Source organism: Schistocerca americana, chromosome 6, assembly GCF_021461395.2.
Source record: "Schistocerca americana isolate TAMUIC-IGC-003095 chromosome 6, iqSchAmer2.1, whole genome shotgun sequence".
NCBI lineage: Eukaryota > Metazoa > Arthropoda > Insecta > Orthoptera > Acrididae > Schistocerca > Schistocerca americana.
Window position 1 is genome coordinate 397,365,139 of NC_060124.1, and position 16,952 is coordinate 397,382,090.

Consider the following 16,952-nt stretch of genomic DNA (forward strand, 5'->3'; position numbering starts at 1 on the left):
ACGCATCAAGGTATCACCAATTTAGTATTGGAGGGCAGTGGGGAGGGTAAAAATCTTAGAGGGTGACCAAGAGATGAATACGCTAAGCAGATTCATTAGGATGTAGTTTGCAGTAGGTACTGGGAGATGAAGCAGCTTACACAGGCTAGAGTAGCATGGAGAGCTGCATCAAATCAGTCTCAGGACTGAAGACCATAGCAACAACATTAAGACCCCCCAGGGGGTCCACAACTCTTTTGTGGACACGTGCGTAGCGAGCACGGGACCCCGAGCTAATGTGGCCCTCCTTCCTTTCCGGGCTGCACACCTTCCCTTCCCTTTCCGCATCCCTCCCCGTCCCCCATCTTCCGCCCCCCCCCCCTCACCTCTGGCTCTTTCCTTCCCTTTCCCCCCCTCTGGGAGTATGGTTTGTGCCTACGTCCGGAGACGGACGCTCGAAACTGTTCCAAATTCCTTGCTTTCTACACTTACAAGTCCTCGTCCTTCCTCTGTCCTTCTCTTTTCCCTCCCTCTTCTCCTTGCCCTTTTCTCCACTGCGGCGTTTGAGACCCCCTCTTCTTTCCTTTCCCTTTCTCTTTTTTCCTCCCTGTGCGTGTCTGAAGGCCGACCCACGCACTTCCATGCGTAGCCGGTGACGGGGTAACGCGTAATTCCCCACCCCGGGTAGACAGGTAGGACACGTACGTACCCCCTGGTAACGGCCAGGCCCAGGGAGGGGTGATTACCCGAGCTGATACCTTCCGAAAGTGCCGATTGGTCCCTCCATCCGTTTGTCGGGAGGTGTGACCTGAGGTGTGAACAATCACCTAAGGCGGGTGTGCCCTCAGTGAGGGCCCCCACAAGGGAGGAGCGCGCCATCGGAGACGCCGGTAATCATGGGGGATTCTTCTGCAATGGTTTCCTCACCTTCCACTATGTCTGCTCACAAACGTAAGTTCACTGAGTCTCAGCCACAGACGGTTCTTCCATCGTTGCCACAGTTCCTTGTTGTTTCTCGGTCTGACGAAGGTCACGACTTTTCCGCGGTCAACCCTTTCATTATTCAGAAAGGTGTCGACGCAATTGCGGGTCCTGTAAAGTCTTGTTCCAGATTACGGAATGGCACCCTGTTGTTGGAAACACACAGTGCCCTCCAGGCTCAAAAATTGCTGCGTACTTCTCTGCTCCACACCTTCCCTGTCCGGGTGGAACCGCACCGTACCTTAAATTCCTCGCGTGGAGTCGTTTATACACGCTCCCTCGATGGATTGTCTGACGAAGAAATTCAGCACTGCCTGTCTGACCAGGGCGTCACGGCTGTTCATCGGGTTATGAAAAGGGTTGACTCGAGCATCATTCCAACCCGCACTGTCTTCTTGACATTTGACAAAGTTCAACTCCCATCAAAAATCAAAGCAGGCTATGAGATAATTTCCGTTCGCCCTTATGTCCCAAACCCTACGCGTTGCTATCGATGTCAGCGGTTCAATCACACCAGCCAGTCCTGTTCCAATCCGGCCCAATGTGTTACGTGTGGCAAGGATGCCCATGAGGGTGCTTGTCCACCTCCATCCCCTCGCTGCATCAACTGTATGGGTGACCACGCTGCTTCCTCTCGAGATTGCCCCGTTTTTAAGGACGAAAAGCTCATCCAGGAAATAAGAGTGAAGGAAAAGGTGTCGACCTTTGCTGCTCGAAAATTATTCTCCAGTCGACAGCCCACCGTGCCTCAGAAAGGAAAATACAGCTCTGTACTTGCTTCTCCTCGGCCAACAAAGGAGGCGGCCACGCAGACTTGCGACCTCACCTTTAGTACCACGGTCGTCAGATCGACCAGCGCAAAGATCGCCCGTTCAACCTCACCACTTTCGCCTGCCCACTCAATGGCTCACCCTTCGTCGGGTTCTGCTAAATCTCGAGCCCAAAAGTCAGACGCCAAGTCTTCGAAAAAAGAGCATTCTCGTGAAGAGTTTTTACGTACCGCAACTTCACAACCATCGGTTCCTCCTTCATCTAAACATCATACTTCCAAGAAGGCTACGAAGAAACGCAGTTCCTCTCCTTCTCCGCCAAGGCATGTTCCATCTACAGCACCACCTGGCGGAAATCGCCCTCGGCCGTCTTCTGTGTCGCCGAGGCGCACTGCTGGTGGCCGGTCAACCGGCCGATCGCTGGTGGCAGGAGCTGCTCCTGACCAACCTATGGATCAGGATCTTCTGCCTTCGACTGAATGCCATTCCATGCTGTCGGTCGCAAGCTCTGAGCAGTCGTTGAGTTGACAGCACACTTGGTCACGTTCCTCCATTTCCTGTTCAACCTATGTCCATTATCCACTGGAATATCCGCGGCATGCGAACCAATCGGGATGAATTGTCGATCCTCTTACGATCCTACTCGCCGGTCATTTTCTGTCTTCAGGAAACAAAGCTGCGTCCCCATGACCGCTTTGTTCTGCCTCATTTTCAGTCCATCCGATATGATCTCCCCTCTGTTGAAGGCACTCCAGCACATGGAGGACTCATGATTCTTCTCCATGATACTCTCCATTCTCACCCAATCCCCTTACACACTTCCTTCCAAGCTGTCGCCGTCCGTCTTTCCCTTTCTGGATACACGTTCTCTCTTTGTACGGTATACATTCCATCGTCCACACCAACGGCACGAGCTGATCTCCTTCATCTTCTTGATCAGCTTCCACCCCCCTATTTGCTGGTTGGGGACTTCAATGCCCACCACCCGCTTTGGGGATCTCCGCATCCTTGTCCACGTGGCTCACTATTGCTAGACGTCTTCCACCAAGCGGATCTAGTCTGCCTCAACACTGGGGTCCCCACATTTTTGTCTGCCTCCACGACAAATTTATCTCATTTGGACCTTGCAGTCGGTACTGTTCCGCTAGCTCGGCGCTTCGAATGGTTCGCCCTTGATGATACACACTCGAGTGACCACTTTCCATGTGTTCTTAGACTGCAGCCTCAACTGCCATATATGCAATCGCGACGCTGGAAGTTTGCCCAAGCCGATTGGACACTTTTTTCGTCTCTAGCGACATTCGATGACCGTCGCTTTCCCAGCGTCGACGATGAGGTCACACATGTTACCGACGTTATTCTCACAGTTGCGGAACGTTCAATACCACGCACCTCCGAATTGCCCCGGCGCCCCCCAGTTCCTTGGTGGAACGAGGCATGCCGTGACGCAATACGTGAGCGGCGACGTGCTCTTCGCATTTTCCGTCACCATCCAACTTTGGCCAACTGTATCCGATATAAGCAGCTCCGTGCGCGGTGCCGTCGCGTCATCCACGATAGCAAGAAGGCAAGCTGGAAATTCTTTATTAGCTCATTTAACACCTTCACTCCCTCGTCGGAAGTTTGGAGTCGGCTTCGACGGTTCTCAGGCGCGCCTAGTTTCTCCCCGGTCTCTGGGCTCACTGTCCCGCATGATACCTTAGTGGACCCCGTCGCAATTTCTAACTCATTGGGTCAGCACTTTGCTGAGATTTCGAGTTCTTCAAATTACCCGCCAGCGTTTCTCCCGAAGAAACGTGCAGCGGAAGTGCGACATCTTGCTTTCACCTCTCAAAATCACGAAAGCTACAATACTGTTTTCTCCATGCGGGAACTCCAACATGCCCTCTCTTCTTCTCGCTCCTCCGCCCCAGGACCGGATGGTATCCATGTCCAAATGTTGCTGCATTTATCAACCCATAGTCTGCGTTACCTCCTTCGCCTTTATAATCGAATTTGGACCGGCAGTACCTTTCCCAGGCGATGGCGGGAAGCTATTGTCGTTCCCGTTCCGAAACCTGGAAAGGACAAACATCTCCCCTCTAGCTATCGCTCCATTTCTCTCACGAGTAGTATCTGTAAGGTTTTGGAGCATATGGTGAATTACCGTTTAGCGTGGTGGCTGGAATACCGCAGTCTTTTAACACCTGCCCAATGCGGATTCCGAAAGCATCGTTCTGCAGTTGACCATCTTGTTGCTCTCTCCACTTATATCATGAACAATTTTCTCCGGAAACGCCAAACGGTAGCAATATTTTTTGATCTGGAGAGAGCATACGATACCTGTTGGAGGACAGGCATCCTCCGCACACTGTTCTCTTGGGGCTTTCAGGGCCGGCTGCCCCTTTTTCTTCGCGAATTTATGGCAGAGCGCACATTTAGGGTGCGGGTGAACACTACTCTCTCCCGTACTTTCTCCCAAGCAAACGGGGTACCCCAGGGCTCCATGCTGAGTGTTGTACTGTTTGCCATTGCCATTAATCCAATTATGGATTGTCTCCTTCCTGATGTCTCAGGCTCCCTCTTTGTGGACGATTTTGCGATCTACTACAGCTCTCAACGGACCAGCCTTCTTGAAAGACGTCTTCAAGGATGTCTCGATCGCCTCCACTCGTGGAGCATCGAAACCGGCTTCCGTTTCTCACCCAGTAAGACCGTTTGTGTTAATTTTTGGCGACGTAAGGAGTTTCTTCCGCCCTCCTTACATCTAGGTCCTGTCAACCTTCCGTTTTCCGACGTCGCTAAATTCTTGGGTCTTATGTTTGACAGAAAACTGTGCTGGTCCTCCCACGTTTCCTATCTTTCGGCTCGCTGTCTGCGTTCCCTTAACACCCTCCGTGTCCTGAATGGTACCTCCTGGGGAGCGGACCGAGTGGTCCTTCTCCGCCTCTATCGCGCCTTAGTGCGCTCGAAATTGGATTATGGAAGCATAGTCTACTCCTCTGCTCGGCCGTCTATTCTTCGGCGTCTCGACTCTATCCACCACTGTGGATTACGTTTAGTGTCTGGAGCTTTTTACACCAGTCCTGTGGAAAGCCTTTATGCTGAGACTGCTGAACCTCCGCTGTCCAATCGGCGGGCAGTCCTTCTGAGTCATTATGCTAGCCATCTGTCTTCCGTGCCTGCTAATCCAGCCCATGACCTTTTTTTCGACGCCTCCTTTGATGTAGGGTATGCAGGCCGCTCCTCCTCCCTACTACCCCCGGGAGTCCGCTTCCGTCAACTGCTCCATTCTCTTTCCTTCCGCTTTCCTAAAACCTTCTTGACAACTTGGGGTACAGCACCGCCTTGGCTCTGTCCCCGGATCGACTTGCTCCGAGACCTATGTCGATTTCCCAAGGATGGTACCCCTACACTTGTTTACCGTCGGGCATTTGCTGGTCTATGTGCACAAATGACGGACGCCACATTTATTTACACCGACGGCTCGAAAACATCGTTAGGTGTAGGGAGTGCCTATATTGTTGGCGACACCCCAAATCACTTTCGGCTTCCGGACCAGTGTTCGGTTTATACTGTGGAGCTTTAAGCTGTTCTCCAGGCTGTCCACTACATCCGCCGCCATCAGCGGATACAGTACGAAATCTGCTCAGATTCTCTCAGCTCACTCCTAAGTCTCCAAGCTCTTTACCCTGTGCACCCTCTGGTCCACCGGATTCAGGACTGTCTGCGCTTGCTCCACCTGGGGGGGGCGTCTTGGTGGCGTTCCTCTGGCTCCCGGGACATGCTGGTATCTGTGGGAATGAGGCGGCCGATATAGCGGCCAAGGCTGCAGTCTCTCTTCCTCGGCCAGCTATTCAGTCGCTTCCCATTACCGATCTACAGAGCGGTTTATGTCGCCAAGTTGCTCATTTATGGCATGCGCATTGGTCAACACTTCCCCATAATAAATTGCAGGAAATGAAAGCCCTTCCTTGCGCTTGGACCTCTTCCTCCCGAACGCGTCGTCGGGAGGAGGTAATTTTAGCTAGACTCCGGATAGGGCACTGTCTTTTTAGCCATCGACATCTTTTAAGTGGTGATCCTCCCCCACTCTGTCCCCACTGCTCTCAGCTGTGGACAGTCAGACACCTTTTAATTGAATGCCCCTATTTTAATCCGTTACGCTCCCGTCTACAGCTATCGCCTGATCTATCGTCGATTTTAGCAGATGCCACGCGTTCAGCCGACCACGTTCTCCAGTTTATTAGTGACAGTGAAATGACGTCATTCATTTGAAGTTTTTTTTTTTTTTTTTTGGTGACAACCAACCCCTTTCTATAGTGGATTTTTAAGCATTCCTTCTGCCTTTAGTTTCTCAAATTTTATGACTTTGTTCCCATTGCTGCTGATTTTAAATTTCGTTTTTTTCCTGTTTCCTCCGTCACGGGCTGGGCGCTAATGACCATAGAAGTTTTGCGCCCTAAAACCACAAAAAAAAACAACATTAAGAAACAATAAAATAAAATACGCTCAAAGCGCACACTGACAAAATTTCAGGCAAAGACATCTTCAAAAAAAGAAAAGCAAATGAAAGCAACATTTGTGATAACGTCAATAGAAAATCAGAACTACACTACAAATTGTGCTGTATCGGTTGCGCTCATTTGCATGCCCCTGCGATGCTTAAGGCCGGTCTCTGCTGGCCTAGAGAGAAGAGAAGCACCCACATGGAAATTAATGAAAGAAAAAATGTTAGACAACAGAAACGTCTTGCAGGATGAACATTGAGGTGGCCCAATCAAACATGACAATATGGGTACCACACCACGCACATACGCATATTACTGGGAGGAGGGATCATCTAGTCTATAACGGAAACAGTTGGTCACTATACGGACCACGTTTATTCTTGTAAAGTAGAACACACAAATTACCCAACTGAACTTCAAATACTTGGACAAGGGGATTAATGGTGAACTGTAACAATGGTGCAGGTGGGTGGGCGCTATAAATGTGAAGTTACACGGATAACGCACGAATACGATCAGTCACTGTAAGCATGGTAACTAAATTACAGGAAGAACACCGAAAAAGAAGGGTCGAATACCAGTGAGATTGACAGAGCGCATATTAAAAGCAAACTAGCTTGCTCCGAAGTATTAAAACCGTATAAATGGCTAGCGAATGGGGTGAAGTAATATCGTATCTACAGGGAATTGCCGATTGCAAACGACGGCGCATCTTACCACACTCGTAGTGCAGTACGGAAGGCGGTGGCTGTAGCGGCTGGAGGCCCTGAGCTCAGCTCCATCCCTGTCCAGAGTACTTAAGTGGAAAGACCTTTCTGTGCGACCACGAGTCCCGCCTCATCAGTCGTCGAGCGACGAGTCTTTCCTCTGTATCTTCCAACGGCATGAGTTTGCTCTCACCGCCTAGCGTGAAGTTTTTACACTACAAAAGCCTAACAAAGTGCTCTGAAACTTGGCTGCTTGTTAGCCAGAGCAGTAACTCACCGACCAATAAAGGGAGGAAGTGAGAGTTCCGTCCAATAGATAAGAGTAGTAAAACAATATTTTACTCCTTCAGATTTTCACTGTTTTTAACTAAACGTGCTCTGAAGTGGGAAGGAGGGCAGAAAGTATCTCCCACTAGATGGCACAATTTTAAAAAGGACCTGCAACAAGCCTGACATTTACGCAAGGCAGAGGAATTAAGACTTCCTCGAAAACATTACGGTAAGAACCAACCAGAACGCTTGATTGTTTAAACCGAACGTTATTTTGAGGCGGTGTGTCGAAAATTCACACGGTCGTCTAGGAACTGAAACCTGACAAGAGGTCTACCTTGCTGAAAGGCTTCTGTGAAGAATTACATGCATTTTTCAACAGAAGGCAAGAGTCGCAAATCCTGCATGTAGTGACGGAACCGAATGCTTGTTCGTCTACTTGTCACTGCCACCTCACCTCGGCTTCGAAACATTTTTATGGTAGCGAACTCTTAAAATGATCCTTATCTATCGCTTGTCAGCCCATAGGCTTCCCCTGAGCAGTCCCTCCACCATACTAAAAGAGAAGTCAGTGGAAAACAACAAAAGTAACAGCCCCTGGAGGCACTAAATCCAGATTGCAATTCCGATACACACTGTCGGTAATATAGTTGTATGATCAAGGAAAATGAACATAAAATATTCTAAAATATTTTTTGAAAGATATAACCGCTATTTGACTGTACAACATGTTTTATTCTACAGTCTAGATTTCGGCGTTAGCCATATTAAAGTGTCCATAAATTCCTGTTTAGGGAAAGTTTGCTCCTGAACAGCAAGTACGTAATTTTATTTGCTATTGTTAATTTGTTGTTCATCTCCCACCGCTGCATGTTGGATAACACGTGGTCTGCGGTTTCCTCATCTTCCGTCTGGAAGCTCTAGATTGTCAAGATACCATCAGCGTAAGTTGCATTCTAACAGCGAATCCGGTATCAGGTCCCAAAACATTGATACACGTATCGAGGTTTGTGTGTAGCCCTTAGTGATCTCTTCTACTGTCCTGTGGCGCCCAGCAAGTTATTACAATTTGGAAACCTTACACCAATCCGTGAAACTTAAGCCTTTTTCGGATTCGGAGACTTAGGCGATTTAAAATCAGGATCACCGTAGATGATATGGACCTGCGATGTCCATCGTAATTGCAGCACAACGTTACTTGTTTGCCCTGTGTACAAGTAGGAGAGCCTGATTAATGGAGTCATCTATCGACTTACCTTTGCAGAAGCCAGACAGACATGTGCCGAGAACCTAGAGCTCATTGAGGTCCTGAACTTCCGCTAATGTATTTGTTAAACATGGTCTATTGCTGTTCGGCTCTACGTAAACTGGGCCTTGGTTTGTAATAAATGCATGTGTAGATTTCCATGTTTCTGACACACTGCCCTGCCTTAATACGTCATCCAGTAGATGTGTTACGAATGGCGCTGAGATTAAAGCTACTTTTTCTATCACTTCTTAATAGACACTAACTGAGCCCGGTGCATCGTCGCGTTTTAGCGTGGCTATCGCTACCGCTACTACATCTTGAGCAAACTGGAGTGCACATTCTTGTTAATACAGTTCGACTTGCCGCGCGGGATTAGCCGAGCGGTCTGACGCGCTGCAGTCATGGCCTGTGCGGCTGGTCCCGGCGGAGGTTCGAGTCCTCCCTTGGGCATGAGTGTGTTTGTGTTTCTCCTTAGGATAATTTAGGTTAAGTAGTGTATAAGCTTAGGGACTTGATGACCATAGTTGTTAAGTCCCATAAGATTTCACACACACGTTTTTACAGTTCGAATTCAACTGCAAACGGATTATTAAATGGCGAAACACTGTTCAGGAATTATTCGACGGAGTTCCTTGCTGTTATTTTGTTCCATCGGTCTTGGGAAGAACGGACAGGTCGACGAGGGCACTAAATTTGTCAAAAAGAACCTTTTGCAGCTGATCCGAGAAGTGTTCCAGTTCTTATTCAGAAAGCGCTCCCAATATACTTTTTGTAGTGTCGCAGATCTTGTTTTACAACATTCGTTTACTGTTTAGATTTATCTCTCTTTTGTTCCTTCTTAGTGAGGGCAGGTAGTTCCTGCTTGCGTTACGGACTTCCGTGATCAACTGTCAGCTCCCAATTTCAAGGTGTCTTAGGGATGGCTACATATGACGTCTTTGGATGTGATTTTCCTGCGCCAGCTGAGAGAGCTCTATAAGAGCTTGCGCTCCGGGGCCTATGTTCTCAGGTAAATAGCCTAGGTTGAAAGAAGCTATTTCGGCATTAAGTGCCTTCCATTTTGCTGTTTTTAAATCCCATGCTTCCAGTTACATATCGACTTCACTATTTCTAGAGATTTCAGCTACAATTCTGATGGACGGTAGTAGTCATAGATTACTTAACCTCACAAGATATAAAATTATAAGTAGCTGCTCAATTTTCCAGGGAGATGTCTATATTTGTCTCTGCATTGGCACTATACGATCTCTGCACCGGTACTCTTCGAAAACTTGCTAGGCTACATGTATCAACTCTTACAGCATTACATCCGGTTCAGCTGTCTTCCTGCTAGTATGACAAAGCGCGCGCTTTGCGTTCGCGTTGACGCCCATTCCAACGCTGATAGGCAGCATGACTGTACACTGCTGTAGCTCTTAATCTCACAACGTACAAATCAATCATGTACGAATACTACAGGGGTAGGAAATAATCCAGGTGCATTGAGGAGTGCACATTTCTACTGTCACAGCATGCTAATCGCTTAATTGCGTGAATTCAATGACAAGATAACTACGATGACACTGATGATTTCTGTCTTGGCATTCTGGTGCCCAACAATTGTGGTAAGGTGTTTAGGGAAGGGCAGAAGTTTAGAGTTCGTCGTGTACGGTTCCTGGAATAGTACAGCATCGACACTCCGTTCCTCTACGACCTTTCGCGGCTCACTCATTACCGATACTCAGTGCGTAACGTTGATCTGCTAGGCGTATCTTGTATGGACACAGAAGCTAGGGGAATGTAGGGTGGAGTCGAAATAGTCTTCTCAAAATCTGTACACCTCTTCACGATATAAGACTGTATTTTTGTGTGTGAAGACGTGCCTGAGTACATTGCACAGGTCTTTAATATCTGTAGGTAGACTAGCTTAGCGCTGGATGCTTCGCTCTCGTTTGCGAAGTAAGTGCATCAAAAATAATTTTATGGACATATATCAGGCCTACTAAAAGATTTATTTACTATTATTGAGTCGTTTCTTCGTCTATGCAATTCTGACAAAGTCAATTTGATATGGTGACTGTTAACAGCAATTTTTGATTTAGTTCACAAATTGCAACACCCTTCCCTACTTTTCATGTTAATTAAGGCTTCTAAAAGAAAAGCTTTTTCGAAATGTACTTCAGACCAAAATGCGATTCTGGTAGCTGGAATCCAAGGTTTTCGTTATCATGGCTAATGCGTTCTTGTGGTGATACTTCCACAGAAGCTTCCATCCCATAATACATATTTCTTTATGTCTAACCGACAAATGAAATATTAATTTTCATGGATTTAGCCTTTTTTTAGTATAACGAAATACCTTCTTAAAAGTTTTCAACCGTATTTCGTCCACTTAGAGTAGTTTTTCCAAAAACAATAAACCACGTATCTTTTTATTTCTAACAGAGATGCCAGTTACAAATTTTCATAGATTTAACTTTGAAAAGGCTTTCATAATGAGTAATTTCAAAAATTAATTTCATGAGTAATTTCATTTCCCCTATTTCACGCCCTTATGGGTTGAATTTCCAAAGACAGCGAAATGTGTATTTTTTTTACTTCTAACTGAGAATCTAAATACAAATTTTCATAGTTTTAGCTTGAAAAATGCCTGCATAATATTTCCATAGAAAGTTTCATCCTCTATTTCACCCGCATAGGGGTTTAATTCCATAAACAGTGAACTCGTATTCTTTTTGTATCTAACAGAGGTGCGAAGTGCAAATTTTCATAGAATTAATTTTGAAAAGACTTTCATAACGAATAATTTCATAAAAGGTCTTATTCCCTTGAATGTCGACAAACAGCGGAACACGTCTTTTTTTATCTATAATCGAGAAGCCAAAATTAAATTTTAATAGACTTAGCTTTAGGAATGTTTTCATAATGAAACCTTTTCATAAAAAAAATTCACCCCTTAGTCGACACCCTTAGGAAATGAATTTCCAGGAAACACTAAAACAGATTTTTTTTATTTGCAACCAGGAAGTCAAATACCAGTTTTCATAGATGTAGCTTTAAAATGTATTTTTCATCCAGGATTTATTTTTTAAAACTTTTGTTCACTGTTTTACCTTCATAGGAGTTACATTTCCAAAAAATGGTGAAACACATGTTTATTTCTGATCTAGAAACCAAGTACCAATTTTGGAAGATCTAACTTCAAAATGTTTTTAATACCAACATTTACAAAAAACCTTTCGTCCCCCATTTCACCTCTTTGGGAGTGATATTTCAAAACATTCGTTCTTAAACGGCGCCTACAGTAAAAACTCAGCACCGTCTGAAGTTTCTATCCGTAGTGGTTTGAGCTAATCAGTGAAGAGTCAGTGAATGAGTCGGTCAGTCAGTCAGTCGAGACATTGCCTTTTATATGTAGAGATTGTTGCATCAACTGCCTCTGGCGCTGTAAAAGTAATTCTCCTTTTAGATGTGCAAGACTTGTTAAAACTTATGGCTGCTTGGAGAATTATAGAATCCTCTAACCTACTCAGCTGATACTGTGTTCCATATTTCCGTACACGTGGTTCGGGTTCTTTGATGGCGGACAAACAGTTCTGTTAAAATTTTGCATTCTCAAGATAGGGAGTGCTTTATATCTCTAGTGCGCTAAGGGTTCACCAGTCGCGGACGTGATCACCATTTGTTTGTAGGCTCTGTTTGGTACAGGAGCTGGAGGCATCTGGTACTTATAATCCGATAACCAGATTACTAGTTGCTGAGTCTTCAACCGAACAGCTGGAAATGTGACATCAGTCCATTTGTTGACGCACGCTGTCGTCAGAAAAAATGGTCCATGCAGCCGGTGTTGTTTCTGATGTTTCAGTTGAATCAGATGGTACTGTGTCGCTGATTTCTACGTCAAGGACACAATTTATCACGATGGGCGTGTAGTAATCATTGAGGTGCCACCAGGTGTGAAGTTAACTTTGCCACGTAACAGTAACGAAATTGATATTTTGGGCCTTGGGATGGAAGGTTTTGCGTCATGTTTATTAAAGAGTCACTCTGAAATATGACAACTGTCGTAGTACTTTAACTCTCATAAGTTACTCAAGCTTTTTCGTTTAACGCAAACAGAAGCTCATCCTGAAAAAAAATTGCCCATTTGAAAGCTTTCTTCTTCAGCTACTGAACTGTCTATTGTTTGTAGAATTCGTTGTTTCTGCAGCCCGTTAGAACAGTCATTGTTTAGAGCAGATGTCATCAGTGACAGACATTATTTTGAGTATGCAGAGGATGCAGGGTACCAATTGCTCGTGCCACGCAAGGTGACTTGCGTGTCTTGCGTCTGTGCATGGTTTCAAATCTACAGCACGTGAAAATTATTTGTGCCAAATTAAAAAATTTGCGGATTATTGAATACCTTCACAATCATTCCCAACTGTTTCTTTTTCTCGGAGGAATTCGTAAAGGGTACATACTTGTTTCCGTCATGTGAACATAGTTTTCCCTTTGTAAGGCATGGAATGCACTACGGTTTCTCACCACGCTACATTTGGTGGCAAGAGCGATTTTACTACCATCGGTCATGACCCAGTTTAATAGGCATTTTGTATTTGGTCACATTGGCCAGTAACTAAAATCTTTTATCTTACCAATCGCAAAAAATATTTAAAGCTTCGTTCTCCATACCCTAGACAAATATTGAAACATACATATACATATGTATTAAATTATAAACCTTAAACGCTTCACTTAGCCACATAAAAATGCATCAAATTATCTCTTAGATCTTAAGCGCTCCATATAGCCCAAGTGCAAGAAGCGCAGTGGAGCGGTTATAAAAGAAACATCTGGTGACCATAAAATTAAACCTTGAATCAGGATAGAGCTCTCATATACTTGGGCACCATCTGTATATACTCTTGGCGCTACCAGCGCATAAAACATTTAAAAGAAACGGCTGGGGGCTCCTTCTGTAACTCAAGAAACGTCTAATTTGATTTCACCACTTTAAAATATAAATAATGAACAAGAAAGAAACAAAGCTAATTTTAATTAAAATAGAGCAGCAGTAGGAAAAATTTTGCCATCGTATACGAAACCCTCACATACTAGATAGTGTTACACTTACATAGTTCAACAAGAAACATAGTATAAGAGAACACTAACGTGATGCAATACTCGACACGAACATGACCAAAAAGATACCACCTACAAGGACAGCGCCATAATGGACAGGACAGCTTAAAACGACGTCGCTCGTACACCGACTAACCACACTGCCTCCTTAGTAATATCACACAAAGCTGAACAATTACTGCACCCAACGTCGCTTAAACACTGTTAGCCACGCTCTAGGTACGGGTCAGCCTGCTGTACCAGTGCGGAGCAGTACATGGCGGCAAGCAAATGATTGATGGCTCGTACGTATTGCCAGAGGCTCGGCACTGCCGATGCGGCTCAATTATCGAACTTCGGTGAGGTTGTATTTATGCTGGCTAATCTTCAACACACTCCAATCTTTCTCGTTCACAGGCAAATTGTGACTGAGGTCCCGCATTAACTGAACTGCTCCACTTTCACCTTGGCCACAGGCAACTCTCGCCAAGGTGCGCCAAGCCCCTCTAATATCGATAGCAGCAAGGTTCCTAGAACGGCTGACTTTTACTGATCGTTTCCTCCACAGTGGGATCAAACCTATTTTTCTACTGTTCAGGATTTGGAAAGTTGCGGTCGGGAGGTTATTTTCTGTTACGTCGTTGTCACTATGCAGGCTGCAAATTAAAATTCACCTACCTCAGAGCGGCGTCCGCTCGATTTCCCTTCACTCGGCATAGTAGATACTTAAAATATGATGTAAAATCAGCGTTGATAAAAAACACCATCTAATATCTACAATTATTGAGGCCGCGCAACACAAGTTATGCAAGAAAGTTCTGTAGAAAAACTGTCATTAAATTTTATCGGACAGTAAGAAAATGGATTGGCATCTGGAAAATAATGTCCGAAATTTCCACACAAAAATGTTTATCTTGTCCTTGATAGACAGCAAAAAAGTTCTGTTCAAGCCACATTTAAACTATCGGCTATTTTCTTAGAGTTCACAACTCATACACACATTTCACACGCACAGCAGCCAGAAATCTGACCAAACCCAATCCGATTTAAACAACGTTTTCACAGTCATTAATTACACCAATAATTTGACTTATTACATTCAGTCCTCCTTGTGGATTTCTAAAAAAGAAACTGCTCGCCAAAAATGCTCGGTGGCTGAATACTGAAACCTACCACACGGCCGGCTGAAGTGACCGAGCGGTTCTAGGCGCTTCAGTCTGGAACCGGGCGACCGCTACGGTCGCAGGTTCGAATCCTGCCTCGGGCATGGATGTGTGTAATTTCCTTAGGTTAGTTAGGTTTAAATAGTCCTAAGTCTAGGGCGCTGATGACCTCAGATGTTAAGTCCAACAGTGTCATAGTGCTCAGAGCCTTTTGAAACATGACACACGGATACTATGAAGACCAATATTTCACATGCGAATTTCTGTCCAACAGATTTAGTCAAAATCTCTGCAATTTCGCCAAGCAGTCCTCAACAGCAGCTGCTATCGACTTAGCTCACCAATATCTCAAACACTAAGAAATTCATCTTACACATCATTATGACCGTCCACACTCAAAGCTAGCGAGTGACCTCCTTCCTGCCTCACTCCCGGTATAACTATCAGGTAACGAGCGGGAACTGTCTCAATTCTGATTGACAATACTTGCTGCCAATGAGAATGCTCGCTCATCGTAATACTCGCGCCAAAACTGGCCTGCACCAATCCTTTTACACAGACGCATTTGCGTCAATCTGAGATGCAAATATCAAAGTAATGTTTAATAAACGAAAACGAAAAGATAATAATTCTGGAAATATTCTTTAGATACAGATTTTACTCCAGCTGACTTTCTGGCTGCTCTGTTAAAATAGCAATCACACCTAGACATATGTCATCATCAAAGTGAGCAAATCCCCTAGCATCATTTTCCCACGACAGGCTTGTGTAATTCTTGCAGCTTACTTAAGACAGTGTATAATGCAACATTGAAATTTACCTACATAACCATATTAGACACAAATAATAACTTTGTCTGATTTTTATATTATGAAAACGAAAAATACAGTTTTAATATGAAAATCTCATTTAATTAATTGCGCACACTGAGAGTTAGTTTATCTTTTGGTATAAATGGAAAATATAAACCTATCATATTTTCTAACTAAATTTAGTTCCCTAAGTGTCGGTTTTTACTTTTTTAGTAGTTTTTTTCTCTGACACTATGATAGTTACATTGTTGAAATTTTTACACAATCTTCTCCTGACTAACAAAAGATAGTGTATCGATTTTGAAAATGATTGAATAATATTTAATATAATTTATTTAGGTTCTTATAGGTGGTGAATGTATGTACGCGTCTAGTGAGAGACCTTGAATAGCTTTTCCACGGTAGGCAGTGACAGACGCTTGTGTGTCTCCCGGCTAGGCCGACAGATGTCAGCCCCCGAGTTACATGCAGCAAGCTATCCTAAAACAAACGTTCGCTCGGAACAACTTGTGACGCTACAGTGTATCGTAGGTCAGCTAGGCCGCCGCATTTAAGGGGGGTAGGGCGTCAAACGGGCCGACTTGGAGCAGGAAAGGCATCACAGGACATTTTAATTTCCACTGCCTGTACTTTTACAAATAAATTCATAAATCTTTGTCAGCATGACCAGGAAGGATTCAGAATTTACACTCACAGCAGTGGAAGGTATAAAACATGACAAAATAATTTTTTTTTACATGTGAAATTCCATCATTTTTTCACTTACTAATGGCAGCATTTGTTGCTATAGGTACACTTTCTTCATTAAGTAAGATAGATTCTTCGATGAATTTTGCACAGCATACAAACCATACTCAAAGGTGTATGAAACTCCAGAATTTTACAACTTTATTAAAAACTGTGGTAAAAATTGAGGTAATTAACTAGAAAATTTGTGTTTTTGTTCATTAAGTTTGAAATATAACAGCTCATTCGTTTTTTCATGAATTAAATAAATTCTAGAGTTTCATACACCTTTGAGTATGGTTTGTATGCTGTACAAAATTCATCGAAGAATCTCTCTAACTTAGGAAGATAAGTGTACCTATAGCAACAAATGCAGCCATTAATAAGTGAAAGAATGATGAAATTTCACACCTAAAAAAAATTTATTTTGTTATGTTTTCGATCTTCCACTGCAATGAGTGTGAATCCTGAATCCTTCATGGCGATGCTGACAAAGTTTTATGAATTTGTTTGTAAAAGTATAGACAGTGGAAATCAAAATGTCCTGTGATGCCTCTCCTGCTCCAAGTCGGCCCGTTCGACGTCCTACCTCCCTTAAAACATTTTTAACTAAAATTAGCCACACAAAAAGCTTTTGTAGTGACTTTTGGTCGAAAAGTTTCGCCCCACGTCTAAGGTTTGTGTTTGTCTGTGGGGTGTGGCGCGACAGGTGAAGCTGACACT

At 44.4% G+C, this 16,952-nt stretch overlaps 1 protein-coding gene across 1 annotated transcript in view; it reads left to right on the plus strand.

Annotated features, from left to right (window-relative positions):
* LOC124620167 (transmembrane protein 26) overlaps nt 1-16,952 on the plus strand; it is a 97,264-nt gene that overhangs the window by 16,158 nt on the left and 64,154 nt on the right. The window lies entirely within an intron of this gene.